Source organism: Choloepus didactylus, chromosome 2 (genome assembly GCF_015220235.1).
Source record: "Choloepus didactylus isolate mChoDid1 chromosome 2, mChoDid1.pri, whole genome shotgun sequence".
In the NCBI taxonomy this organism is placed as follows: domain Eukaryota; kingdom Metazoa; phylum Chordata; class Mammalia; order Pilosa; family Megalonychidae; genus Choloepus; species Choloepus didactylus.
This window is the reverse complement of record NC_051308.1, coordinates 155,369,437-155,396,721: the sequence shown is the minus strand read 5'-3', so window position 1 is coordinate 155,396,721 and position 27,285 is coordinate 155,369,437. Positions and strand designations below refer to the sequence as shown.

General features: G+C 39.4%; 1 long non-coding RNA gene across 5 annotated transcripts in view; it reads right to left on the bottom strand.

Annotated features, from left to right (window-relative positions):
* Positions 1-5,458: 5,458 nt before the first annotated feature.
* LOC119527078 overlaps positions 5,459-27,285 on the bottom strand; it is a 90,261-nt gene continuing 68,434 nt past the window's right edge. For 2 of the 5 annotated variants that reach the window (XR_005215318.1, XR_005215315.1), the window contains one exon: positions 23,669-24,247. This is a non-coding gene — a long non-coding RNA (uncharacterized LOC119527078). Of the gene's footprint in view, positions 5,543-7,878; positions 8,050-19,242; positions 19,341-23,668; positions 24,248-27,285 lie in introns of those variants that run through there. The other 3 variants (XR_005215317.1, XR_005215319.1, XR_005215316.1) reach the window with 3 other exon arrangements.

Here is a 27,285-nt window from a genome sequence, read left to right as displayed (position 1 = left end):
ATGATGATACTGTAAATAACTGATTGTACACTGTGGATGACTGTATGGTATTTGAATATATCCCTATAAAATTGCAGGGAAAAAATTAAACAGAGGGCACAAGTGCTGGAGAGAACTTGGAGAGAGAGATATATGTATTTACTGTTGGTAGGGAAGTAGAATGGTGTAGCCTATCTGGATGACAGTAAGGTGGTCCCATAAGAAACTAGGCATGTGGGGGTTTCAAGGTCCTGCAACCTTAGTATGGTGTATATACTTGGAAGATCAGAGAGCAGAGACATGAATGGACATTTACGCACCGGTATTTAAAGTGGCAGTATTCACTATTTGCAGTAGCACATTGACTGATGAACAGAATGATGAACTGTGGTGTGTGAATACAATGGAATATTGAACAGCTACAAGAAGGAATGAAGCTGTGAGATACGCAACTGGGTGAATGGATCTTGAGTACAAAGTTTTGCGTGAAGCACACCAGAAATGAGAGGAAAAACATTATGATGCCTCACTAATATGGACTGACTATAATGCGCAAACTCTGAGAACTGAATATTAGAGCACAGCTTATCAGGGAAATGCTTATTGTAAAGGTCCCTAGATTGTAAGCTCTTACAGCAGTACATCTATTCCTGAGTTGTACTGGTTATCTGTAAATCCCGAGATGCTGAGCTCCTTGTGTATAACCTGGTTGGTTTCTGGAACTTTGGGTATCTGTGTGACACATGAGGCTCAGAGCTAGAATTTGGCAACTATGAAAGTCAGTATTACCCCAAAGGCAACTGTTGAAAGGGCTAAAAAAGAATTCAGACTTTAATTAGACACATGAATCAAGAGAATCTGGTTAGGACTAAGGCAAATCAGGCCCAAGGGTAAAGGACGATACTGACTGGGTTATAAAACTGCAACTTATGTGTGAGACCAAGGGAGGAGATGTTTATCTAGTGCAGGATCTGTATTTTCTGTAGCACACTAGATAATTTAACTTATACAAACAGTTTGTTTGAACACCATAGATGCATAGAGCTTTGAATGGGAAGTAGGATTTGGCAAGTTTGTACAGGCTGGGGTAAAATCCCAACACATTCCAGAGTGATATGGGCAGAGACTATAAGTGTATTTGCATGGCCCCCTGAGGAGCTGGGGAGAAATGTGGAAGTGTTGGACTTCCCCACCTTGGCTATTGCTGATTTTCCTGTAAACATTGATGACTGCCAATTTGGTGGGCCAAGCCCTCGATCAGGGGGCTTTCCTCTGTGGGACTAGCTGCTGCAAGGGAGAGGCTAAACCAATTATAATTGTGCCTAGGAGTCTCCCCCAGAGATCCTCTTTGTTGCTCAGATGTGGCTCCTCTCTCACTAAGCCCACTCTGCAGGTGAACTCACTGTCCGCCCTCCTATGTGGGATGTGACTTCCAGGAGTGTGAATCCCCCTGTCTATGTGGGAAGTGACTCCTGGAGATGAGCCTGGACCCAGCACTGTAGGACTGAGAGGATCTTCTTCACCAAAAACTGGAAGAGAGATGAAACAAAGTAAGGTCCCAGTGGCTGAGAGATTTCAAATGGAGATGAGAGGTCACTCTGGAGGGTATTCTTATGCACTCAACCTTTTAGTCTTTAGTGTTTTAGAATGGCTGGAGGGAAATACCTGAAGCTGTCAAACTGCAACCCAGCGACCTTGATTCTTGAAGATGATTATATAACTACAAAGATAGCATAGTGTGACTGTGCGACTGTGAAAACCTTGTGGCTTGCACTCCCATTATCCAGCATATGGACAGATGAGTAGAAAAATTGGGACAAAATTTAGATGAAGAATAGAGTGGGATGGAAGGGATGGAAAGAGTTAGGAGTTATTTTTTGCTTTTATTTTTATTTTAGAGTAAGGAAAAGATTCAAAAATTGATACTGGTGGTGAACACACTGCTGTATGATGATGCTGTGAATAATTTATTGTACACTGTGGATGACTGTTGGTGTGTGAATATATCTCAATTAAACTATATTAAAAAAAAGTAAATGAACAATGGGGGAGAGGAGGGGGGTGGCATGTTTTGGATATTCTTTTTATTTTAGTCTTTATTTTACTTTTTGGAGTAATGAATATGTTCAGTGTTTGTGGTGATGGAAGCACAACTATATGATGATACTGTGAACAACTGTACACTTTGAATGACTGTATGTTATGTGACTATATCTCAATAAATTTGCATTAAAAACAACAAAAAGCAGTATATATATATATATGTATATATATATATATGTATATATATATATATATATATAAAAGAAATGTTATGAGACATAGATCATAGAAGGAGAAGTGTCAAGGTATGTATAATAGAAGATCAAGAAGAAGAGGTGAAAGTAACTGGAAAGGAGAAATATTTGAAGAAATACCTGGGAATTTACCAGAAATAGGGATGAAACAACCCTGATTAAAAAGACACATATATTGCCAAACAAGAAGGATACAGGGGAAAAAAAGCCTTCACCTGGACACATAATAGTAAAGGTTAAAGGCATCAAAGACAAAAAGAAAATTCTGAAATCCACCAGAGAGAAAGAGCAGATCAGCAAAAAGGAAGAATAATTTTCTTGATGCCACACTTCAGTGGAATGGGGAAAAATGGTCAGGAAAATAAAGGACTATAAAGAAGATTCACATCTTATGTCTAAGAGAATATTGTCAGGTTCAAGGAAGAGGCCTGAAAGCTTTATTTTATTCTCCTTCTCATTGTGGCCCTATGAGTGCAAGGGCCTTGTCTTTAGCCTGAGTGAAGGTTGCATCGTGGCAGTTGTTCCCTATACATTGTTTTCTCAACTCAGTTCCTTTGTCAGAACTTCTTCATCTCCCAACATCTAGGGAGTTAGCTGGAGCATAACAATATTTAAATAAATGTTTCCTGAATTTGTTGTATTGGTCTAATAATCCACGATATTGCTTCTCTCTTGAGAATTGGATTAATTAAACTAATTTGATAAATTTACTCAATAAACTATGGAAATCAAGTAAACCAAACTTATTACATCAATAAATATTTAGTATGTAAGCACTAGGTTCTATGAGAAAAGCATAGCCCCTGGATTTCTGGTTTCTATAATCAAACGTAGGAGCTAAGGGGACATATGCAAAAAGCCAAAGCAATAAACGGCTTAAGCACAAGTTACATGAAGGACAGGCATGATTCAGAAATTCAGAGGAAAGAGGTATCACTTCCATTCAGCATGATACAGTAAGTTGTCATGGAAGAAATGGCATTTGCTTTTGTGTACTGAAGAAAGGATGGGATTTCAATAGGCAAGGAATTGGTGCCTGGATTTCAGGTGGACTAAATAGCAGAAGCAAAGGAGAAATTGTTTTGGGGGCTGCAAAATCTCAAGTGTGGCTGTATTCGAGGGCTCTTGAGGGTCTATGGGAGACTAGCCTAGAAAGATGGTCTTGGTCCAGGTTGCAGACAACTTTGATGCCAAACCAAGGAGCTGGACTTGATGTAGTGGAGTCTGTAGACCACTGGATGTTTATGAGTCAAGTTAATTGCAAGATGAAAACCAGATGATTAAGTCAAGATTAATTTTGCACTAATAAAAAGTATATATTGGCTGGAGAAATACTAGAGTCAGGAATATGGTTGCACTAATCTTTGCAGAGAAATAATTAGGTTCTGAACTAGGAAAATGGTTGTAGACAAGGAAGAGCTAGGAGTGGTGACTACTTGGCAGATGGTTGGTTATGGGTTTGAAGAAAAAGAAAGGTATCAAGAGGGCTGATGAGGTCCCTGAAAACTGCAACTTATGAGGTATAAGGTCTCAGTGCCTCATCTTGGCTTCCATTGATAGGACAGAATATTATATATATTTTATATACACATACATGTGTACATATATTTTTACATTTCCAAAGTTTTTCATGAAAATCTATTGTTGTAACTTTTCAAACAAAAAGGATTTTATCCAACATTTCAGATATTGTGAATGTCTTCCTTTCTTTTACAGTTGACAGATAATGACTAGAAAGGTCAATACATTAGATTATTTTGGATTAATAGCCTTTAGTAACACTTAACTTGACATTTTGAATGTATAAAGGCAACCAAAACTAGCCTGAGTTCCCAAATATCCATAGGCATTTGGATTTGTGAAAACTGAAAAGACCAAGGGGGAAAGAAAATCTTGTTTTGCAAGTGAAAACTTTGCGGTAAGCAATATAAAGTAAATTTACATCAATTTACTATGGATAATCATATGCAGGTCTAGAGTCTTTATATTTTATAGCTCTCCTTAATTCCACATCTTCCTACTGCAGACACTACAGACATAAAACATTTCATCACAGTGCTGAAGGATATTTTTTTCCTTAAAAAAGGAAAGGAAAGGGAAAAAAAGAATTCTTCCCTAATAGCATATACTCCTCAAATTCCCAGCTATATTATTTACAATCATATTTTCTATGTCAGGGTTACAAAACTGTGTTGATGTGACTAATTGAGAATAAACTGAGAAAGGCACAATTCAGGGAGCAATACCAGAAACATGGAGCTGTATTTTTCAAGGGCTCATTTTAGAGATAAGTGTTACTGCGAAAATGAATATTTCACTACTAAATATTTGTCATGCTGCATTTAAATCACATTCATTCCCAGCTCTTTGCTCTAAAAGAACAAACGTTTTTACACCCTTAGTATTTAACATGTGCTGGGTCTTCCCATAAGCCTTACCATGTTTAACGTACACACAGTGGCTGGGACCTGGGTGTGCACACACCTGCACACACACACACACACACACACAAAGAATCAACTGTAGATCACTAACTACCCTGGTTACAAAAGTTAATGGGTTCTGAAATTGATACAATTCCAATATTGCTGCTCATAAAAACCAGAGTGATATTTTATTTGTGACCTACATCATTCACATTTAAGAATCCTGAGGGAATTAGGACATCCTTCTGCCTTTCTCCTCCATAACTGCTTTTGATTCATTATTTTGGATGATCTCTTTTGATTAGACCAAGTAAGATGGCAAGGCTGGAACGCAAATTTCCTAAATTACCCTGGACTTGGGAGTGGCAATCAACAAACATGCACTAAGTATGTCTTCTAGCAAGGCTCTGAGCTAGGGCTAGAGATTTAAAATATATAAATAAATATTGGGGTTTCAGAAGAGCCTGCCAGCAGGAATCTAGCGAAGACAAGACATGCATATAAAAGTGAAGACTCCTGAGACTTTTCAGGTTCCTCAAGGAGAGGAATAATTTTAGTATCCGTACAATTTCCAACACAGTGACATCTTATGCTGTGCCTTTAATAAACATGTGTTAACAAATGAATAAGCTCATTCTTTATACATGTGATCTTCAAAAAAAGAGAAAAAAAAAAAAAAAAGAGTTTCCAGAGCAAACTTTTTATGCTTTTTCCAAGCGATGAGCTTCAACACCAATCAGCATATACTACACTCTTGGAAGTCTTCTGAAAACAGTTGCCTTTGAAGAGGTGTGAATTTCCCCTACTTTCCTTAAAAGGGTGTTAACTTCAAAAGGCGACCTGGTGAGTGTTAAAAAATTAACACATTTAAGTTAGTAGCCAAAACATCACCCCCGGATCTGTGAACCTGCAATTGAACTGGTAGACTGAGCTGACTCTGGTTTGGATGCCAAAAAAGTCATCACTCAGCACTAATCTGGACCAATGAAAGTTCGCTCTTTCCTGGGACTTGGGAGAGGGAAGGAGTCGGAGGATGGTGATGCTAGCAGGGAATAAAAGCAGGAGGCAGCTAGTTATAAATTCTTCTTCTAGCCCCTTCTAACCCCTTAAACTTGCTTTAAAAGCTACTTTACTGCAGAGAATGTGCACTTTAGCTGCCCATTATCAAAAGAAACCTCTTTTTATTAACAGTGGAATTGTTTGTTTGTGAAGGAAATTGACCAAAATATCTTTGCTGGACCCCTTCCTTTCCCTTTTCTCTTTGTTTTTCATCCTGCCAGGGCACAAACACAGGTACTTTTTCTCCAGTTCCTTGTCACTTTTTATGGCAGCTGCCAATATGTTGTCTGGGTCCCCTTTTCTCTCTCAGTCTTTGTTTAGAAATGATCTTAATTACTAGATTCTAGTCAACAGAAGTATGGCAAACACAGAAGTACTGCTGTCAGGCTCCACATCAAGGACTTTTAATGCTAAAAGGAACACTTTGAGAGCATCTGAGTTCACTATTCTGCCTCTGGGCATGACTGCACTTAGCTAATGCCATTACAAAGGCTTTTAGGGCACATAGATGCAAGACATCACAGTATGAGTGTGAAATATTAGGAAACATCAGGAGCAGGGAAAGAAAACTGGTGTGTAGCAGAAGTACTGAAATTAAAACATCACACACACACACACACACACACACACACACACACACACATACCAAAACAAGTTTCTGAAAGAGTTGGAGGGCAAGAGACCGTGACCTAGACTACAGTTTTGCTAAAGCTATAAAGGAGTAGATAGTGTATGTGTGTTTCTAAAAGGAAAACACCTGGTTGTTGAGTGTTCTTAGCCATCGTTGCAGAACACACACAGTCACGATCACTGATTCAAGCTCGGTCATGTACTGCACTGCTTTGCTCTACCTAGGAGAGGCATTTCTAAGTTGTCCATACTAGTTCACTGGGTTGTTCATTCTTTCAGTCAACAGATTTGTTAAGTACCAACAACATGTTGTGTACTGTGCTAGGTGCTCAGGATACAGGGATGAAAATGACTTACTAATTGAATTAAAGATTCTCACAGTCAAGTAGGGAAAGGCAGACATTTAAACACAGATTCAAATGCAGGATGACAAGTCTAGCACTAGCAGCATTCAAAGTACAGAAGGAGAGAGAGAGAGAGAGAGAGAGGGAGGGAGAGACAGAAACTATCTCTTTCTTGGCGAATCAGTGAGGAAACGTTTTGGAGGATATCAGATCTGTAGGGTTGGGGGTGGGTGGATAGGGATGGACAGGGAAAAAGAAAACATGAGCAAAGATCCAAGATGAAAAAAAGTATGTCATATTTAGAGAACAGTAAACAATCTAGAGAGAATATCTGGAGTTGGGCATGGTGGAGGATGACACTGGTCTTTAGCCTATACAAAATGGGAATTCATAAGAATTCATAGGATTTTAAGCAATGTAGTAACTTGACCCGGTTTGTTTTCTAAAATAATATAAATGGAGACCTTTGGAAAATTTATGTGAGATGGGAATCCTTAGTAAGGAAGGGGACTTACTGAAAGTTTGGGGCAACTAAGCTAATGGTGTTCAGGGGCATTTGCCAGAAAGGAAATATACAGAGTTGTTTTAAGGAAGCCAGTGGTATATTTAGATAGAGATAGGCAAATGGAAGTTAGAAATCTTAACAGCTTGATTCTTTAAATTTTTATCAGGATTCATGGGCTTGTTCCAGATTGTGAACCATATGCCTGCCCTCTAGGAGCTTTCAGCCCTATGGAAGTTTCAGACAAATAAGCAAATCAGTAGTGAAATAAGATCTACCATGAGGTAAGCCCAGAGTGGCATGGGAACTCATAGGAGTGGCATCTCTTCCACTCTTGGGGGAACCACACTAGCAGGGAAGCATCTCCAGATGGGACAGTATCTTTCCTGAAAGTCAAGTGGGAGAGACAGTCCAATGGGATGTGGGAGAAGGTCTTAGGCTGAAGGAACAACAAATGCCAAAGTGAAGAAAAGGTAAGAGGATATGGTGCTCCTGTGGTTGAACAGTTTGGTATGGTGAAGGTATTTTCTGTTATTTTTTTAAGTTTAATTTTATCTTCCTGTCATTTAGTTGTGTTCAAAGCTTGTCTGCTTCTTGGGATTTAATATTAATGTTCTTGTTACCTTCAACTCCCCACTTACTTGTAGCTGTCATCCTTATTATCCTTTTCTTTTCAGTTGTCATCTTCATTCTTTTCTTTGCCATGTTGCAATCCTTTTACTCATTTTCTTATCTGTATCCTGATGTCTTTTTCACCGTTAGTATGCTTGCTGGCTCATGGACATCTTCTGCTATCTACTTCTTCTACTACTCTAGGTTTGACACCCAGGAGAAAGACAACCAGTGGTTATACACTTAACATAATTTAATTTTGTTAGTATGTCTTAATATTTATTGAGCTCTTCCAATGTGCCAGGCACTTATCTAAGCACTCTATACAGATTATCCTATTTTGGTTCCTACAGCACTACCCTATAAGGTAGGTGTTTGTTCCAATTTGCTAACACTGTTATGCAAAATACTAGAAATGGATTGGCTTTTATAAAGGGGATTTATTTGGTTATAAAGTTACAGTCTTAAGGCCATAAAGTGTCCAAGGTAAGGCCTCAACAACAGGGTACCTTCACTGAAGGATGGTCATTGGGGTCTGGAAAACCTCTGTTAACTCTGGAGGCACATGACTGATGTCTTTTTCCTTTGCTCCCAGGTTGTATTTCAAAATTGCATTCTCCAAAATGTCTCTTAGCTGCAGCTCCTCTCCAAAATGCCACTCTTAGCTGCTCTGAGGTCCTGTCTGTGAACTCCTTTACAGGACTCCAGTGACCCAATTAACACCCACCCTGAATGGGTGGGGTAACACCTCCATGGAAATTATCCAATCAAACATTTCACTCACAGTTGATTGAGTCACATCTCCATGGAAACACTCAATCAAAGGATTCCAATCTAATCAACACTAATACGTCTGCCCCCACAAGATTGCATCAAAGATAATGGCATTTTGGGGGACATAATATATTCAAATTGGCACAATGCTCTTTTTAATCACCACTATACAGGTGAGGAATGAGATGCACATAGCGGTTACATAACTCCCTAAGGTGGCAAAGAGTCATGGGAGAGCACGGATTTGAAGCCAGGCAGTTTGGCTGGTGAGTCTGTGAGCTAGAGAGCTACAATTGTAGGAGGAGAATCCCAAGTGGTCAGAAAAGGAACAGCATAAGGGCAGGACATTGAGGAATATGCACGTTTAGTGGGTGGGCTAGGTAGAGATGACAGCAAAGGACAGTGCCTGAAAGGGGAGAGAAGATGGTGGGGAACCAGAGGACAGCAGTGTCCTGCAAGGGAGCAGAGAACTTCAAGAGGACACAAGCCCAGGCAGATTTGCATTTTGAGAAGAGCACTGAAGGGGGTTGGCTTGGAAAGCAGAAGATTGGACCCAAGTCCTAACTCCCTTCCTCATATATCAGGTGAGGTTGAGAAGGCCATTTAACCTCTCTGAGCCTTGGCTTCCTCAATTTAAAATAGTGATAATGATTTTAATGTACTGTACAAGTTGTTATAAGGCACAAGCAGGATAATTTTTTGACCATTCAGAATAGAATATAAAGCATTCAATAAGGGAACAATATGCTCATGATTATACCATTCAACCTTGAAAATTGCCCTTAAGTTTCCTAATTTTTACCTTGAATATATATATCACCATGTGCATTTTATTTTCCTTATAATTTCTGTGAGAAAAGCTAATATGAGATAATCAATTCATATGATCATTTCATTCTCTAAATTAATTCATGTATGCATTGATTAACTAAAATTTTGAGTACTTAGTATATTCAAATCTTGAATATGTTTAACTTATGATTTTTACATAAAGGAATTTATAATCTAAAAAGAAATCTGTCTGTAAACAAATAATTATCATACAGTAGTTCTCAACTGGAGACATTTTTGTATCCCCTGTATCACCCCAGGGGACATTTGGTATTACTGTAGACATTTTTGGTTGTCACAACTAGGGGAGTCTGCTACTAGAATTTAGTGGGTAGATATCAAGAATTAAACATCCTAAAATACATAGTACAACCCTCCTTCTCTGCCCAACAAAGAATTATTCAGTCCAAAATGTCAGTAGTGCTGAGGTTTGGAAAACCTGCTAAAGAACAATGAAATAGGAGCTATAATAAAAGGATCAGAGGAATGTTTTCTGGGAAAATCAGGAGAGATTCTTGGCCTTAATAAATGCATTTGGATTTTACACAACACATTAGAAAGCTAATCCCCAATTCACTGAACATTCTTCATGAGTCTTGCCTGTTTGAGCAGCAATGTATGCTATTCAAAGCATTCAGTACTGCTCACTCAAATGGGAACATTTCCTGAAGATGCTTTGGGGGCAGAACTTAGACTCGACTGGTTTGCTAGTATCTAACCGCATGCTTATCATATTAGCTAGGGACTAAGCAAAGAAAATAGAAATCTCTGTAGGTATTTTGAATAGAGAGAATTTAATACAAGGAATTGGCTATATAGGTAATAAGAGAACTGAGAAGCCAAAAAGGCACCAAAAGATTAGCCTTGGCTTGCCTACCTCAGGACTTGAGGAAACACAGGAAAGGCTGTTGCTACCAGACCTAAAAGGGGGTAAAAACCATTTGGGGCTAGAACTATGAAGAGCACTGACTAGAGGAAGATGAAGTCAAGGAGGAAGTGAAGGTGAGGTAGGAGATGGAGCCATGGGGATATACAGTCACAGCCAGAGAAGTCGCTCAAGGAGGCATTAGAAAGAGAGATCCCCTGACTTTCCCACTTCTCCCTTCATCCCACCCTCCAGTCTTTTGTCAGTTCCTCCCATTGCTGAAACTGCTCCACAGTTAGTTGGTAAGGGAAGCTGGAGAATGCACGTCCCTGTGATACAGAAATATGCAAGAGAAGGGCGGGAGATAAGCAGTAGGCAAATGTATGGCACACATACCATTGCTAAGTGGAAAAAAGAATACCTGTCCCTTAAAAGAAATAATAGCATATCATTAACCTTAATTATATTTTAAATAAATACTCTTTACTATCTAATCAGAATGGCTTAGAAATTTGTAGGATGATGGTGAATGACAACAAAGAAGATCTCTGAAGTTTCCCCTGCAGCATGGGACATGTAAGATTTCTTTTAAAGTTTTCTTTTAGTTCCCAAAAAGGCAAACATACAAGGCATTTAACCATCAAACTGAAACATTGCTTAATTGCTTTAAAAGAACCCAGCCTTGTGAATATGTGTAGGAGTACAGTTAAGTGTTGAAGTAAATGCAGATCAATGAGATCTGTGCATCTGTAAATACAATTAAGTCTGGTTGCTATAATATCTGTATCATACTGGAGACTGTTTATATCTGAGTGTTCATGTCTGAGTACTTGCAGTTATGGGGTTACATAATGAAGCAAAAGTCAACATAACATGAAAATATTCACTAATGTATTGAATACTTAAGCAATCAATCCCCACACAAACATCCTTTCCAAGCCTGGCTCTGACATCCCTCCCTTCCAGGCAAGTCAAAGCTTCTCTTGGTCAGTATTTCACTGACTGTCAAATATTGTACCACACAAAGCAAACTTATAAAATACATCAAAGAGTGTACGCATTTGGATATATTATGTCCCCCAAAATGCCATGTTCTTTGATACAGTCTTGGGGAGGGCAGACAGTTAGTGTTGATTAGGTTAGAATCCTTTGATTGCGTGTTTCCATGGAGATGTGACTCAATCAACTGTGGGCAAGAACTTTGGATAATTTCCATAGAGGTGTTACTCCACCCAGTGGGTCTTAATTGAGTCACTGGAATCCTATAAAAGTGTTCGCAGACAGAAGGAGGTGCTGCAGCCAAGACAGACACTTTGAAGAGCACACAGGAGCTGAGAGTGGAGCTGGAACACAACCTGGAATCAGCAGATGCCAGCCACATGCCTTCCCATGCAGGAAGGTTCTCTAGGGAAACAGTATCAATGAGAGATAGCTATGATTGTAAGATTTATAAAAGTGACTCACACAACTGTGGGTATGCATGAATCCAAATTCTGTAGGGCAGGCAGCAAACTAGCAACTCCAATGAAGATGTTCGATGAAGTCCTCAGGAAATGAACTGGCAACTTCAACGAACTCCTCAGGAAATGCTTTGCTGGTCAGCCAAAGAGGAAGTGAAGGTCCTCTATCTGCCTAGCTTAAAAGTCTTCAACTGATTGATTGGATTAACTCCAGCCAACTGTATTCTATACCTTCATTGACGTCATCAGTCACAGCTGCAGCCAATTGACTGATGATTTAATAAACCAGCCTGTTGGTTTATTAACCAGACACAAGTATCCTGGCAGCAATGGTTAGGCCAGTGCTTGCTTGACCAGACAGCTGGGAACCATCATCTGGCCAAGTTGACACATGAACCTCACCATCACACCAGCTAACAGAGGTTTTCTGGATGTCATTGGCCTTCCTTAGGTGAAAGTATACTTGTGCTGATGCCTTCATTTGGACATTTTCATGTCTTCAGACTAACTTTGTAACCAAATAAACCTCATTTATAAAAGCCATCCAATTCTGTTACTTTGCATAAATGCAGCATTAGCAAACCGGAACAGATTTTGGTACCAGGAAAGTGAGGTGCTGCTGAGTTTGCAAATACCAAACATGTTGGTACAGCTTTTTGAATGGATAAGGGCAAGATTCTGGAAGAATTGTGAGGAGCTTGATGGAAAAGGCCTAGACTGCTTCGAAAAGACTGTTGGTAGAACTATGTACTCTAAAGATACTTCTGATGAGGCCTTGAGCAGAAATGTTGACTGTGTCATTGCAAACTGGAAGAAAGGTGAGCCTTGTTTTAGAGTGGCAGATAATTTGGCAAAATTTAGTCCTGGTATTGGATGGAAGGCAGAATTTGAAAGCTATGAGCTGGAATACTTAGCTAAAAAGATCTCCAAATTACATCTGGAAGATGTAGCCTGGTTTCTCCTGGCAGCTTATAGTAAAATGTGAAAGGAAAACAAGCTAAGAACTGAACTCTTGGGTACAAAGAAACCAGAAACTGACAGTTTGGAAGATTCTGGGCTTCCAGAAAGTGAAACCCCCATGGCTACAGCCCCATGTGAGGATTTAACCAAACATGGAACCCGACGGCCATTTCAGTACAAGCCAGGATGGAGATGGAGTTATACAGAAAGGATTTGTGGAAACTCCTGTTGTCTGATGGTTTTGACCCCTGTGTGCTTCATGCCAAGCCAACAAGATTTTTCCAAGATCTGTATAGACAGAGCCACTGCTGGTCTGGATTGGAGGTAACAGAGAAGGAACAAATTGAAAGAAAAATTTCTTCAAGGACAGAATCATGGAAACTGAGGTCTGGAGTCAAGAAATTTCAGGCAAGAAGAGGAGTGGCTCATGCATGAGGAAAGGGTGAGTTTGCCCTGGAGGCAGAGGGTGGGCCTTCTGCCTTGATGCTCAGGAAAAGTGCTGCCACCCCAGGCCTCAGAGGAGCTGGAGCATATTCCCCAGAGATTGGGGAGAACCTGGCCACCACCCCACTATTCAGAGAGGGGAGAGCCTTTGCCCTGGAGAGGCAGAGTCCAGGTGGTGCCCTGATGTTTGAGGAGGGTGGGGCCTAGGAGGTGGTGTCCCCACTGTGTGGATATGTTAGAGCATTCACTTCAGCGTTTGGAGAGAAAAGGGCTGCCATGTAAGCCTTTGGAAAGGGTTGGACTCCTGCTCTCTCAAGCCCCAAGGATAAAATACCATTCTCTGAATAACTCTCAGACTTTGAAATCTAATGGAGTTAGCCCTGCAGGTTTTAGGAGCTGTTTTGGTCCTGTGAACCTTGATTTCCTTTCAGTTTCTTCTTATGGCAATGGGTATGTTTATCCCATGACTGTCCCTCCATTGTATATTGGAAGCAGATAACTTGTTCTAGATTTTGGAGGTCCACAGCTAGAGGGGAATTTTGCTTTAGGACAGACCATGCCTGTAGCTGATTTTGATGGGCTCTTGTACTTAACTATTGTTACTGAAATGATTAAAATTTCTGTGATATTGTGATGGGATGAATGTATTTTGTATATGGAAAGATCATGTCATTTTGGGGTCCAGGGGGTGGAATGTGCTGGTTTAGATGTATTGTTTTCCCCAAAACGCCATGTTCTTTGATTCAATCTTGTGGGGGCAGATAATTAGTTGATTAGTTTGGAATCCTTTCATTGAGTGTTTCCATGGAGTTGTGACTCAATCAACGGTGGGCAAGAACTTTGGATAATTTCCATAGAGGTGTTACCCCACCCAGTGGGTCTTAATTGAATCACTGGAGTCCTATAAAAGTGTTCACAGACAGAAGGAGGTGCTGCAGACAAGAGAGACACTTCGAAGAACACACAGGAGCTGGAGTGGAGCTGGAACACAACCTGGAATTAGCAGATGCCAGCCACATGCCTTCCCAGCTAACAGAGGTTTTCTGGATGTCATTGGCCTTCCTTCAGTGAAGGTATACTTGTGCTGATGCCTTCATTTGGACATTTTCATGGTCTTCAGACTGTAACTTTATAACCAAATAAATCCCATATATAAAAGCCAATCCATTTTTGGTATTTTGCATTATGGCAGTATTAACATACAGTGAAGCAGAAATCTTGAAAAAATCCAGCTGATGATGATTATGTTGGGTAACTCTCAATGGATCTGCAAAACCAATGACAAATGAGAATCTCACAGAATTAAACCAGGTAACAATTAAAGAAGTGAAAATGGACAAAAGTAGTAAGTAGAATTTGAATTAGAATGATTTTTACTGTTAGAATATTAATAGAGATCCCCAGGAAAACTGAAGCCTCTCTGATATTGCAAAAATTGTTGTTTTTTATGATCACATAGCAGATAAAATTTGAAAGGAAGATCATCCAGTCAGATTATCAGAAAATTTGTTGGAAAAGTATCACCCTGTAAGTCAACATTTGATTCATTCTTTGTTCATTTTAAGAATTAAAACTAGTTGGAAATATAATCAAAACTGTTTTGGGAAGAGAAAATAATACACTTATTTTCATACAGTTTTAGCACTTTTATGATATGCAATTGAAATAAAATTTTCTTCACTGTTGCCTGTGAAAATTTGGTCCTTATTTGTTTGCTAGGTTTTCTAAGGCTGCTCTAACAAAGTATTACAGACTAATTGGCTTGAACAATAGGAATTTATTGTTTATGGTTTGGGAGGTGTTCTGGTTTGCTAATGCTGCCATTTTACAAAACACCAGAGAAGGATTGGCTTTTATAAAAGGGGGTTTATTTGTTTACACAGTTATAGTCTTAAGGCCATACAGTGTCCAAGGTAAGGCATCAACAATCAGGTGCCTTCACTGGAGGATGGCCAATGGCATCTGGAAGGCCTCTGTTATCTGGGAAGGCATGTGGCTGGTGTCTGCTCTGGAGCTCTGGTCTCAAAATGGCTTTCATCCAGGATGTTCCTCTCTAGGCTGCAAAATGTCACTCTTAGCTGCTCTCAAGTTGTGTTTCAAAATGACATTCTCCAAAATGTCTCTGTGTCAGCTTCTCGGGCAAACTAGGCTAGTAGCTCCAAAGCATCAGCAAAACTCTGCTTTCAATGGCTGTCTTCAAAATGTCTCTGTAAGTTACAGCACCTCCTTCTGTCTGTGAACACTTTTATAGGATTCCAGTGATTCAATTAAGACTCACCCTAAGTGGGTGGGGTAACACCTCCATGGAAATTATCCAAAGTTCTTGCCCACAGTTGATTGAGTCATATCTCCATAGAAACACTCAATCAAAGGATTCCAACCTAATGAACACTAATACATCTGCCCCCACAAGACTGCATCAAAGAACATGGCATTTTGGGGGACATAATACAGCCAAATTGGCACAGGAGGCTAGAAGTCCAAAGTCAAGTTGTTGGCAAGACCATGCTTTCTCCAGAATCTGTAGCATTCTGGTGGCGGCTTGTAGGCAAGACATAACTCAATCTCTGCCTCAGCCACTCTCCCCGTCTGTCTCCTCCTACTGTGTCTCTGCTTATAAGGAGTCCAGTCATGATGGGTTAAGTTCCACCCTGATTTGGTTTGGCCTCACCTTAACTAGTTAACATCTTCAAAGATCTTATTTACACCTGTGTTCACATACACAGGATGGGGGACTAGGACTTGAACATGTCTTTATGCAGGACATAATACAATCCATAATAACATTTTAAGTAGATTCCCTTCAAGTGGCCTTCTCCTTATAGAATTCATCCTCAGATAGGAAGACTGTGCTGTTTTGCTTCATAGCCCTATAGAATGATTTGTTTATGCTTGTCTACCACTCTAGACACCAAGTCCCTATAAGTAATTACGGACTGTGATGTAAGTAGTCACTTCAGTATCACTGCAAAGTACCGTCTATTGCTTTTGTGGTGCACGGATTGGTACAAGAGCCAATTGCTATAACTTTTTAAAAGTGATAGAAATAAGAACAGATAATAGAGAAAGCAGACCCATAAAATGCTCTGGCTGGAAGGGAGCTTAAAATCATCTAGCGTCCATCCTCCTCATTTTACACTTGAGGAAACTGAAGAGTTGAGAGGTGATAAATTGCTCAGTATCATGCTGCTAGTTTGGAGCAGAACTGTCACTTGAAACTGGGTCTCTGGACTCCTGTCCAGAACCTCTTTTTAAATGACATGTCAGCATTGGCAGCAATTGATGAACTCTGTGGCCGAAGCAGAAATTGTGTACTCTAATGACCTAACAGGCACTAGCTGCTGGTTGATCGGCAGCGTTCTCTGCAATTTGCAGGCATGGTACCGCAGATGGTGAGGGACTCAGGCTCTGGAGGCGGGGTGCCTTGGTGAAGGAGGCTCTGCCACTTCCTAGCTGAGTGACCTTGGACAAGCTACTTAATCTCTCTGTACTTCAATTTCCTCAATATTTTCTCAGTACCTACTATGTGCCAAGGGATAATAATAATTCCAATCCAAAGGGTCTAAATTTGACTAATATTTATATAAAGTATTTAGAATATGGCTGGCTCATAGTAAGCTCTCAACCATCATTCCAGAGTGAACCAATAAGGAGCTCAAGTAAGAGAACATCGGGGCTCAGGGGCTGAGCAGTGCAAGGCAGGAAAGAATGGGGCAGGAAAACTGTCTGCACTAAGACCCAAACATAGTCTTGCCATTCTCAGCCAAGGCCCAGTTGGGGGTGGTTTAAATAACATCAGAGGCATTTAGAAGCTGCATCCTTACTATAGGTGGGATTTGCTTTATGTATTTGTCTAAGTTGAAGATTCAGTAAATCTTTAATTTCTGCATGGCCTTTCTCAACTCAAACTCTTTGTTGCCTTTCTAAATCCTTGAGTTAAAAATTAATGCAGATTTGTTAAGATCCCAGAACTGGGTGAATCCAGCCTCATTCTCTAGTCTGGTTTTGTGATAGGAAGCAGCCAATGTTTGGTCGACCTGATAACAGGGTCTTAGAGACTTGAAGATCTGACAGCAGCAGCCCTGTTTGGCTGATGCAGATAAACCACCGCTTAAAATATAGGCTACATATGAAGGCATACATGCATACAAACAATCACAGCTGTTCAGTTCACCAACTTTCCTATCCCATACTGCAGACAGATTTAAGTTCATGCATGCCAAATTTCTTCACACGTTTTCCCAGTAAGGCACCAGTCATAGAAATGATGTGTCTAAATCCAGTTGAATTATGAATTTCTATTTTAATAAAAGCATTTGTTAAATAAATCTAGCTCAATTTCTTTGTAGTCCAGAACACATGCCAATTTGCATAGTTTATCAGTCCTATTCTTGAACTTTTTTGAGAAGGAGATTACTTAACCTTCCTTAGAATTCCCCTCAAGTTTCTCACAATAAGAAATGCCAGGCAGTGAGCTAAATTACCAAACTAAGGGAGGTGAAGAAAATGGGCAATCCTAAAAATATGTCTCTGTTCCTTTCGCCCTAGTCCATTAGATTAAGTAGTGCTAAAATTATTTTATTATCTTTTAAAAGGTGGGAGACTATCCAAACTATTTCAGGACCACTCTTCCAGTGGAGGGGTCTCATTCAACAATGCTCCTTAGGTGATTCCTGAGGCTGGTAAAATGCTTCTTCTGAAAGTTAGGAAACAGAGGAAATCAAGAGAGTATAATGGAGCATCCAATGTAAATGGAATTAAACCATGAAAAGCCCTGAAGAACAAGGAAAATCCAATTAAGCTTTTGTTTTTCTGTAAATATATCTATCGTTCTTTCAATATTTATTGAAAGGCAATAAAGGGTGGAGTTAAGAGCTTGGGCTTTGGAGCCACCTAGATACGGCGCCAAATCCTGGTCTGCCACTTATTAACTGTGAGATCTTGCATTCTTCTCTGAGCCACCCTTTTATTGATTATAAAATGGAGATACTATAGTACTTAACTCACAGAGTTGTGAGAATTAAATCAAATAATGCACACAGTGTAACGCTCATTGTTTCGACGCCTTGTCAACCTTAATTTGTTATTTGTTTACTGAGTGCCCACAACTGGTAGACAATGAATGAAACAAAGTCTCTAGTTGAGAGATGAAAATCAACAAACCCACAAAAATATATCTTATATCTTGTGGTCATAAAGAAAATTAAAGCCATGTAAGGAGAAAGAAATGGAGTAGGGCCAGGTTGCTACTTTATATAAAGTTCAGGGAGGGTCACTATGATAACAAGACATTTAATCAGAGTCCTAAAGGAAATGAGATACTAAGACCTGCAGACATCTAGGAGTCAAGTGTTTGATGTAGAGGGAACACTGGCAGTGCCCTGATGCTGGAGGAACCAAAAGGGGTCCATGTATGTGTAGCAGAGTGCAATCCAAAAGGAGCTGGGGAAAGAACAAGGGGGACATTGTAGGCTGTTGACGAGGAGTTGCAATTTGATATTGAGTGAGGGAGAAGTCACTTGAGGGTTCTGAGCGAGAAGTGATGTGAGCAGACATAGGCTTTGAAAGGATCAACTGGCCTCTGTGCAGAGGAGCACCTGCAGAAGGCAAGCAAGGAAACAATGAGATCAGTTAGGAGGGTTTTGTAGTAGTCCAGGCAGGAAATGATGGAGCCTTGGACTAATTCAAGAGTGGAAAAGGTACTGGAGAATGGTCAGAATCTAGATATATTTGAAGGCAGATCTAAAAGGCTTTGCTGATGAATTTGATGTTTTACAGGAGAGGAAGAGACAAGTCATGGATGATGATGAAGATTTTAGTTTGAGTAGGAAAAAATGCAGGGAACCTTACTTAGATGGAGAAGATAGGGGAGGACATTTTAAGTGTGAACTGCTCTGGCAGACAGTGTACTTTGGCTCACTCAAAACCATTTTCAATCCCCTCCCCCTTTTCTTTGGATTACAAGCTTAAAAATGAAATTCTAAAATTCCCAATCTCTCTTAGAGCTGGGAATGACCATGTGATAGAGTACTGGCTAAGAAAGAGGTTAGGAGAAGTACCTGGTTTAATTTCCTAGAAAAAATAAGATCAAGCATGGCATAGCCTCGTGAGGAGAAGGCTTTTGTCCTCTGTGCATTTTGGCCTCTCCACCTTCTTTCTGGAATACAGAAAAGATACGTGAGTTTCAGCAGTCATCTTTCGGCGATGAGGACCAAATGCACACCTTAAGGTGGTAGCATTGGGAGATAGAAGGAGAGTCGGTGCTTGACATGACCATGGAGCAACAATACCATCCCTGGACTTCCAACCTCCATTACACTTATTGTGTGGCATAAATAAATCTGTCTGTTTAAGCCAATGTTAATCAAGCTTTCTTTTATCCACAGCAGATTGCATTCTTAATTGATACATATGTGTATTGAACATCTAAGTGGAGATATCTAGTAGACAGTTTGGCCTATAATCTGAAGATCAGGGGAGAGGTTAGATCTGGGAGTATATACTAGGACATTGTCAGCATATAATTGGTATTCAAGGTTTTGGAGTCGATTGGATGAACTCACAAGAGGAGTATATTTAAAGAATGAAGGGAAGAGCTCTGGAGGGTGAAGCCTGTGGCATTCCGATAGAGGCCTGGAAGAGAGGACAATCCAGGAAAAGAGATGATGAAGGTGTGGCCAAGTAAGGAGAGGCTGAACCAAGCAATGTTCTAGCAGCCACCTGAAGAAAATGTTTCAAGCTCTGTCAGAGGCTAATGAGAAAAGAAGAAAAATGCATCTGTGGTCTTGGAAATATGGAGGTTATCGGTGACCTTGACAAGAACCTTTTAGGTGCAATGTGCGGTAGCTAGAATTATTGTATACCTAATATTGCAAGACTCTGATAGAACCTATGCTTATCAGAAACAATCCAATATGCTACTTCTCTTTTCATTAAACAAAGAACAAACCAACCAACCAACCAAATAAACAAAAAAGAGTTTTGAGTGATAGAACTTCAAACAGTAAGGGAGAGGGTGACTATTCTTTTCTCCTAGTAATGATAACATCTTCACAGTCTTCTTATCTGTTAAGCAACCTGGTAAGAGAGGTAAGGGAGATAGTGTAGTGTATTAGGAAGAGGTTGGAGTTGTGAGAAGGAGCACTGAATTCCAGTTCTTTCCCACCATCTCTTACTGCTTCGTATCCTGGGTCAGTGAATCAACTCAGCCACATTTCCCTCATCTCTGTAATAGACTGGACTTCTCTTTAAGACTCCCCTCCAACTGTAATCTGTCATATTTCTAGACACATAGATGTTTTTGAATTTTACAGTGTCCAAAACAGCACTTAACACATCATGGACACTCCAGAAATATGTGTTTAATGAAAAGTGAATATACATGTTAAGAGACATTGACACAGGGTAAGTGGCTGACCCAGAACTAGAGAGTGGTGGTGCCAAGGCTTACATCTTCTAACTCCAAGGTTAGTAATTAATTTGATCTAGATTTCAAGATTTTAAAGTTAAATCTTTCCACCCAATTTTAATGATACTAGTCAACTAAAGCAGCCAATTGACTAATTGGACTGGACTTCCAAAACCTTTAAGAGAAAGAATATATACACCTCACGTATATCCAGACAGCTTATTCGGCTACTACAGCATAAATTAAAGCAGTTCTGAGTGTTTCTTTCCTTAAAAGGCAAGAACAAAGTCATTCAAAGAGTAATCTGTTTTTTTTTAGGATTTATTTGTTTGATTCCTCAAAGTAAAAATGCCCCAAATTCCCACACAAGCAGAAACATAGTTAAACTGCATGGTACTGTCTTGAATATGCAAATATCATAGCCTGGTCTTATGTCAGCTTGAAAAGATAACGTCATGCAGAAAATTAAGACCATCTGATGAAATAATGTTATGAAATGTGGCTTGAGAGAGCAGCTTTTTGTGTGTTGCGATTTGATATATTTTCACACCCAAACTCAAAGGAACAGGCAAGGAGCCTCAATTAATGCAAAATTTGAAAATTTCAGACAAATTTACAAGGTGTTTACTGAGGATGAAAGGGAGGGGGGACATCTTAAATACTGTCTCCTTGTAATAGCCTTGATTTTATGTTATGTGTCTAAGGAACCGAATGCCTCAGCTTTTCATTTAGAGTTTTGAATTTAATCTGATGGCAGTTTGGGTATAATAATGACACATTTATTGTTAATTTCCTTAAAGCCTTACTATCTAACAATGTAGACCATATCATTCCAAATACCTTCTGTGTTTGTAGGGATTTCCATATTCCACAGTGCACAGAATCTGACTGCAAAGCAATACTTAACAGGAATATATGAGAAGCAAGAATATATTTCTTTAGTAACTAGCTGGTCTTTTTTCCCACTCTGCAGAACTGTTTTCCAGAAGATGAGAAGGAGACTTGACAGGACTTTATTGGTTCATAAATTAACCTGGTAAATTTATAATCATTACTTGGAATGCCTGGAACTCTTTTTAGGAACTTATTTTCAAGAGGGAAAAATACGTGTTTAGCTCAGACTATGAAACTGGCACCATGATCAGCCTAGATGAAGGTAGCTTTGTTTTTTCATCTAAGGACCAGTCCCATCTAATAGTGACACAGTTATTTTTGGCCAAAGGGGATATTTAAACAGACACTCATGATTTTGTTTTCTTTCCAGTGTAAATTAATATACAATAAACCATCACTAGCCACACAATTTTTGGGATGTAGTCAGTCAAATACGTTGGCTTCTTTCAGACTATAATGAAGTGGAGAAAGTCAAATGAGCCCTATGCAAGAGTCTAAAATGTCCATTACTTCCTGTTAACTTGCAAGTTCTAATCCAGAAGTGAAGAAAGATAGGTTAATATCCGTGTGACCTTATCCTCTCAACCCACACCCAAAGATGTAAATAATCCAGCTTTGGTAGATAAATGGCCTGGTTCTGAGCAGACCTCTGGGTTCAGAGTTCATGGGAGAGGTATTTTCTTAAGTGCATAATTGAAGGAGATTCTTCCTTATTGACAAGTCGTGAAGAGAGATTCCTAGCTTTGTCTATCAGATCAAAACTCACTGACCATCTTGCTTTATTCATGCCCAGAAGAGAGGTACACAGAGATCTTCAGCCTTTTCAGAAGAAAGGATACAGAAGAGCAAATATTTAAATTCATAACCCTATACTCTGTGGAAAAACATAGGCAACTAATGAAGGAACTACCCATTTGGCCAAAGCAAACTTGAGCCCCATTTTCCTGTGATCCAGGCAAGCAAATTAAAAAAAAAAAAAATTCAAGTAGGGTGGCGCTAATTATGGGAAGCAGAGAGCAGGTAAAATAGCTCCTTGTTCAGAAGCATCCATGTATTTTCCTGAGATGAAGAGCAAATATTTTGTTTAAATAGCAAGCAATTTTCTATAAAAGTGCTACTGCTTGGAAACGTTCTTTGTGATTTATTGCTGCCTTTTAACCTGAAAAAATATTAATAACTGAGGTGCCCTTGTTGGTATCTTTATTATGCTTAAACCCAAATAGCCATAATGTTATAACTGGTGTGGCCACATTCAATATTTTTCTTTCACGAATGCAGCATGGGCTTATTAACAGAGACCAGAAAATAAAAATAGAGGCAACCTTCCAGGCTTCAGCTGAAAATGGTGACACCATAGCAATAATATGGCAGCTAACTTTCAGAAGAAGCTGGGGTGAAGCATCCCAGAGAATCACTGTGTATTTTTCCCTTTTCTCCAGATAAAGCCCTTTCTCTGCATATGGATTCATGTCATCATTCAGTTGTTTCTTCTGGCAAAGCCAGAATCCAGAACAGAATCTCAGAGAAAAAGAAACCTATAAATTAGATCTCTTTGTGGGCAATTTGCCGTTGTTCTATTCTCCCTGCCTATTAAGATTCTTTATTTACTTCACCAAGAGATTTCTGCTGACAAGTCCATCCATTTACCACTAGCCCAGATAAAATGATAATAAACAAAATGTCAAAAAATGTATTCATGGGACCTTCCCCTTCCCACCCCGTCCCCTTTTCCTTTTCCATCAAGCTGGTGTATTACAGAGCCATGGGAGCTAAAAAGTTTGAAATGGACACATTGGCAGAGGCTTTTAGTTTAGTGAATTAATCGTATTTTATGTCTATGCATATATACATTATATATTTATAATGATATTTTTGCACATACATATATATATATTTATACACAGATGGACAGACACACACACATATTTTACGCCAAAAGCTGGTATAGTCAGAGAGAGGGCAAGTATCTTTCAGCGCCTGCTGCTTACGTTCCCTGTGTTCCTGATTTGATTTGGTTAATAAATATGTCTGCTGGATGGGGAGGTTGGATGGAGGCATATTGCAGGGGGAAGGAAATTCTCCATTTTATGTCTATGGATGATTCCCAGGGGAATCTTTTGTTTCAAAGTATCATTTGAGTCCTTTGGGTGAAAAGCAAACCTGAACAGTTCTATCTCGCACATAACTCCAACTGAGACACCTATAATACAAAACAGAGATCCCCCGAGGGCGCTGTTATACATTTATTATAAAGCAAAGATTAAAACAATTTTATGGAAATTAAAGATAATATGGAACATTTGTCTCTCTCTCAGTCAAAGAGTAACATGAAGCAGCTCAACAAACAGCTCCAGGCAGGTCCACACGGCATGATGGAATGGCTGGGACTGAGGGGACAGACAGGATGGCTGCAGTCTGGGAGGTGTGGGTTTTTCACCAAGGCATCTTACCGGTGCTTGGCAACTGTGCTCAGGTGAAAAATGATAGGTCTGCAAAATTAGAACAATGGGCAAATCGAGGGGTGCTTAGGTGGTTTGCCTTCCTGAAATCTATCTCAGCAGGACAGGATGCAAACAGCAGGGTTGGGGTGAGAAGGGATGCATGGGAGAACTTTCTATGTTTCCTCTTTATTTGGTGTGTGTTTGTGTTTAGTTTTGTTTCTACTTGATTCACATGCTCACTGGAAAAAAGAATGACCAAAAGTCCTGAAAATTTGAAAAGCTCCAAGCTGGTAGCATTTCCGTTTTATATATAATAGAATCCTGTTACCAAAAAAGAAAGAAAAAAAAGAAAAAAAGAGTAGCTGTCAGAGGAGAATGAAACATCTGTGTTAAGCAAAAGATATATTCTACTTCATTCTACACACTGGAGTCCGATTTGACCTCTAGTACACCGAATTTATGGTAAAAGGAGGGCTTTTAAATTGGGTTTGTTTTATTTTGATCCTCTGTCTGGATATTTCTTTCATACCTCCCAGGCAGTAGCTCTCATGGGTAAGTTTACATTTTTGTTAATAAAAAAATGCAGTTGGTGTTAATCTAGACTTCCATCATGGCCGTTCAAGCTTTCCAACATTAATAACCACTCCCAAAGAAATGATCATCAAAAGAGTTCAGACTGCCTGGTTTTGCGGTCAAAGCAGTGAGCCATATTCAGAAATGTCTGCTTTCCATTCCCTGGTCCACTGCTGGATAACCATGTGACATTTGTAAGTTAATTGTTTTCTTTCGGTCTTGATTTCTTTAGCTGTATAAGACTACTTGTTATTTACTTATTTAGCATGGGTCTAGGGATGGCAGTGACTTATGGAGGGGACTAGTTAAGGTATTAAGCTTCTGATTGACCTGGCAGGAAACACTCTCTACTACTTACTAGCTCTATGAGTTTGGCTAAGTTGCCAACTATCCTCATGTTATATATATAATTATTGTGAAGATTACCTTAGATGGTGTGCATAAAGTATGCTAAGACAGTGACTGGCATGTAGCACTCCATAAACATACAGATTTTATAAATAATAATAATAGCTAAATGTACTTAGGCCTCCACACAAATAATTAACTAAAGAGGAAGCATTATCATACAATTATTATTCATAAATAATAACAGCAACATTTATATACAGATTTTTATGAGCTCCACACGGCAATGAATTTTAATTCCAGATCACAAACTCTGCACTTGCATCTTTCATTTTAAGCTATATGACTTTTTCATAGAGCGATATAATATAGTACAGACACTTGAAACACCTCCAATTTTAATTCTCCTCCTCCCCCATGGCCTCCCACTTTGTGCTCTGTGCTGGAAAGTCAAAGTTAAGGGCAATCTGTTTGGGACTAAAGCCTACTAAGCAGACCCGGCCAAGTGATGGTGTGGGGCTCAGAGGTGAGATGCACAGAAAGGGAGACAAGGGGAAACTTATGAAACACACAGAAGGTGTCTGCACTTTTGTATTAAAAATAACACTGGAGGAGAACAAAACAGGACCAAAAATAGCAGAAAAAAATATTTTCAAGTGTTTTTTGTTTGCTTCCTTTCACCCTTCCAATAGGAACTATTTTGTCCCAAGTGGACGAATGTGTTTAGTACAATAAATACAAAGGCCCTCTTGTTAGAATTCATTTTAAAAAATAAATGTAAAAGAGACCTCCTTTATAAACACAAAAAGACATGGAATCCAGGCGTCCCTGGGTAACAACACACATCAAGAGGCATTAAAGGGACAAGGCCTTCATTATTACCTAATAACATTCACCCTGGAGTGTCATTGCTTAATTATGGTTTTTCGAATGTTTGGGCAATAAAGGGATCAGAATTTATTTTCAGACAAATATTGATGTATAGCCACACAATTTAGTTGTTTCTTATCTAATAATGGGGTTAAGACCTGTGCCTTTAAAGAGATCACACATAAATTCTTGGGTATATTTTGCCTTTTAAATGTTTTGAATATATGAATTCATCAGGATTTGGGGATTAGGTAACTGCTGTGTACAGAAAATATCTGCAAAATTTTTCATTACAGTTTTATTAGTTGGTAGCAAATACTCTAACTGTGAACTTTTATGAAGCTATAAACATAGAGGACCTTCTGATACTGGTATGATGATAATTCTAAATTTCCTCTTCGCAGCTGTGGTTGATCCCCTCTATTTGGTACAATGTATTTTTTTGTGACTTAGAAGAAAGTTGGCTCACTACTGGATTGCCTTCAAGCACTTTCTCGGGAAGTTCTTGAATTAAATCCACATGGAAACCACATTCCCCTCCCCCCTTTCCCTTAAGGTGGTTATAAAATGTCAGTAGAAAGCAAAGCTGTTTATTTTACTTAGGGTTGGATTCTGTTAGTAAATGAGTTTCTGGTGGGGCTTATGTGCAGACCACATCTTTCAATCAGATTCATTACATTACTAAATGTGTATTAAATTGTGCCATAAATATTAATATAAAATTCAGAAGTACAGATTTCACCTAAATTCATGTAAATAGGTAGAGAGACAAACTGTTTAACAAGTTCTAGATTCACATTCTAGTTCCACTAGCAAAATATTGGTTGATTTTTGTGTGTAGTAGGCAAGAAAGACAAAAATGCTATTTCCCCAATACGCAGATTTCACGCCTGGCAGAGGCCTGTGGCCTGATTTTTGGCATGATGCTTGGAGATCTCTACAAAGAGAGTTTGGCAATCCTGGCAGGACAGCTCTGCTCCTGGAATCCAGGAGCTGGTACATGCTAAGGCAGGCCTTGGCTATTGAGCCATGGCTAAGGCTTTAGGAGTTGGGACAGTTTTCAAATAAGATGGTGCAAGGCTTGGGAGGTGCTAAGGTAAGAAGCAACTGGAAACTAGATTGATTTGTGATAACGTGTGGTCAATCAAATCATGTACCCCAACAACAGACATGTTCTTAATCTTAATCCATGTTCCTGTGGGCATGAACACATTTGTAAATAGGGCCTTTTGAAAATGTATTATTAGTTACGGTATGGCCAAATCAAACTGGGATGGTTCTTAATCCATATTACCAGAGACCTTACCAAGAGAGGAAATTTGGACACAGTAAGTCAGTAGAAAGCAGAAACCGGAAGAAGCCAGAAGATGTAGAGGCCAGGAGTCAAAGAAAGGCACAGGAGGAGAGAATGAAGCAGATCGCCCTGTGATGGAAGACTGCCATCCCCAGAGCTCTACTGATCCCGGGGGAAAGCATGGACTTGCCAACATCTTGAGTTTGGTTTCCTGGCCTTCAGAACCATGAGGCAATGAATTCCTGCTGTGCAACCAACCCATTGTATGGTATTT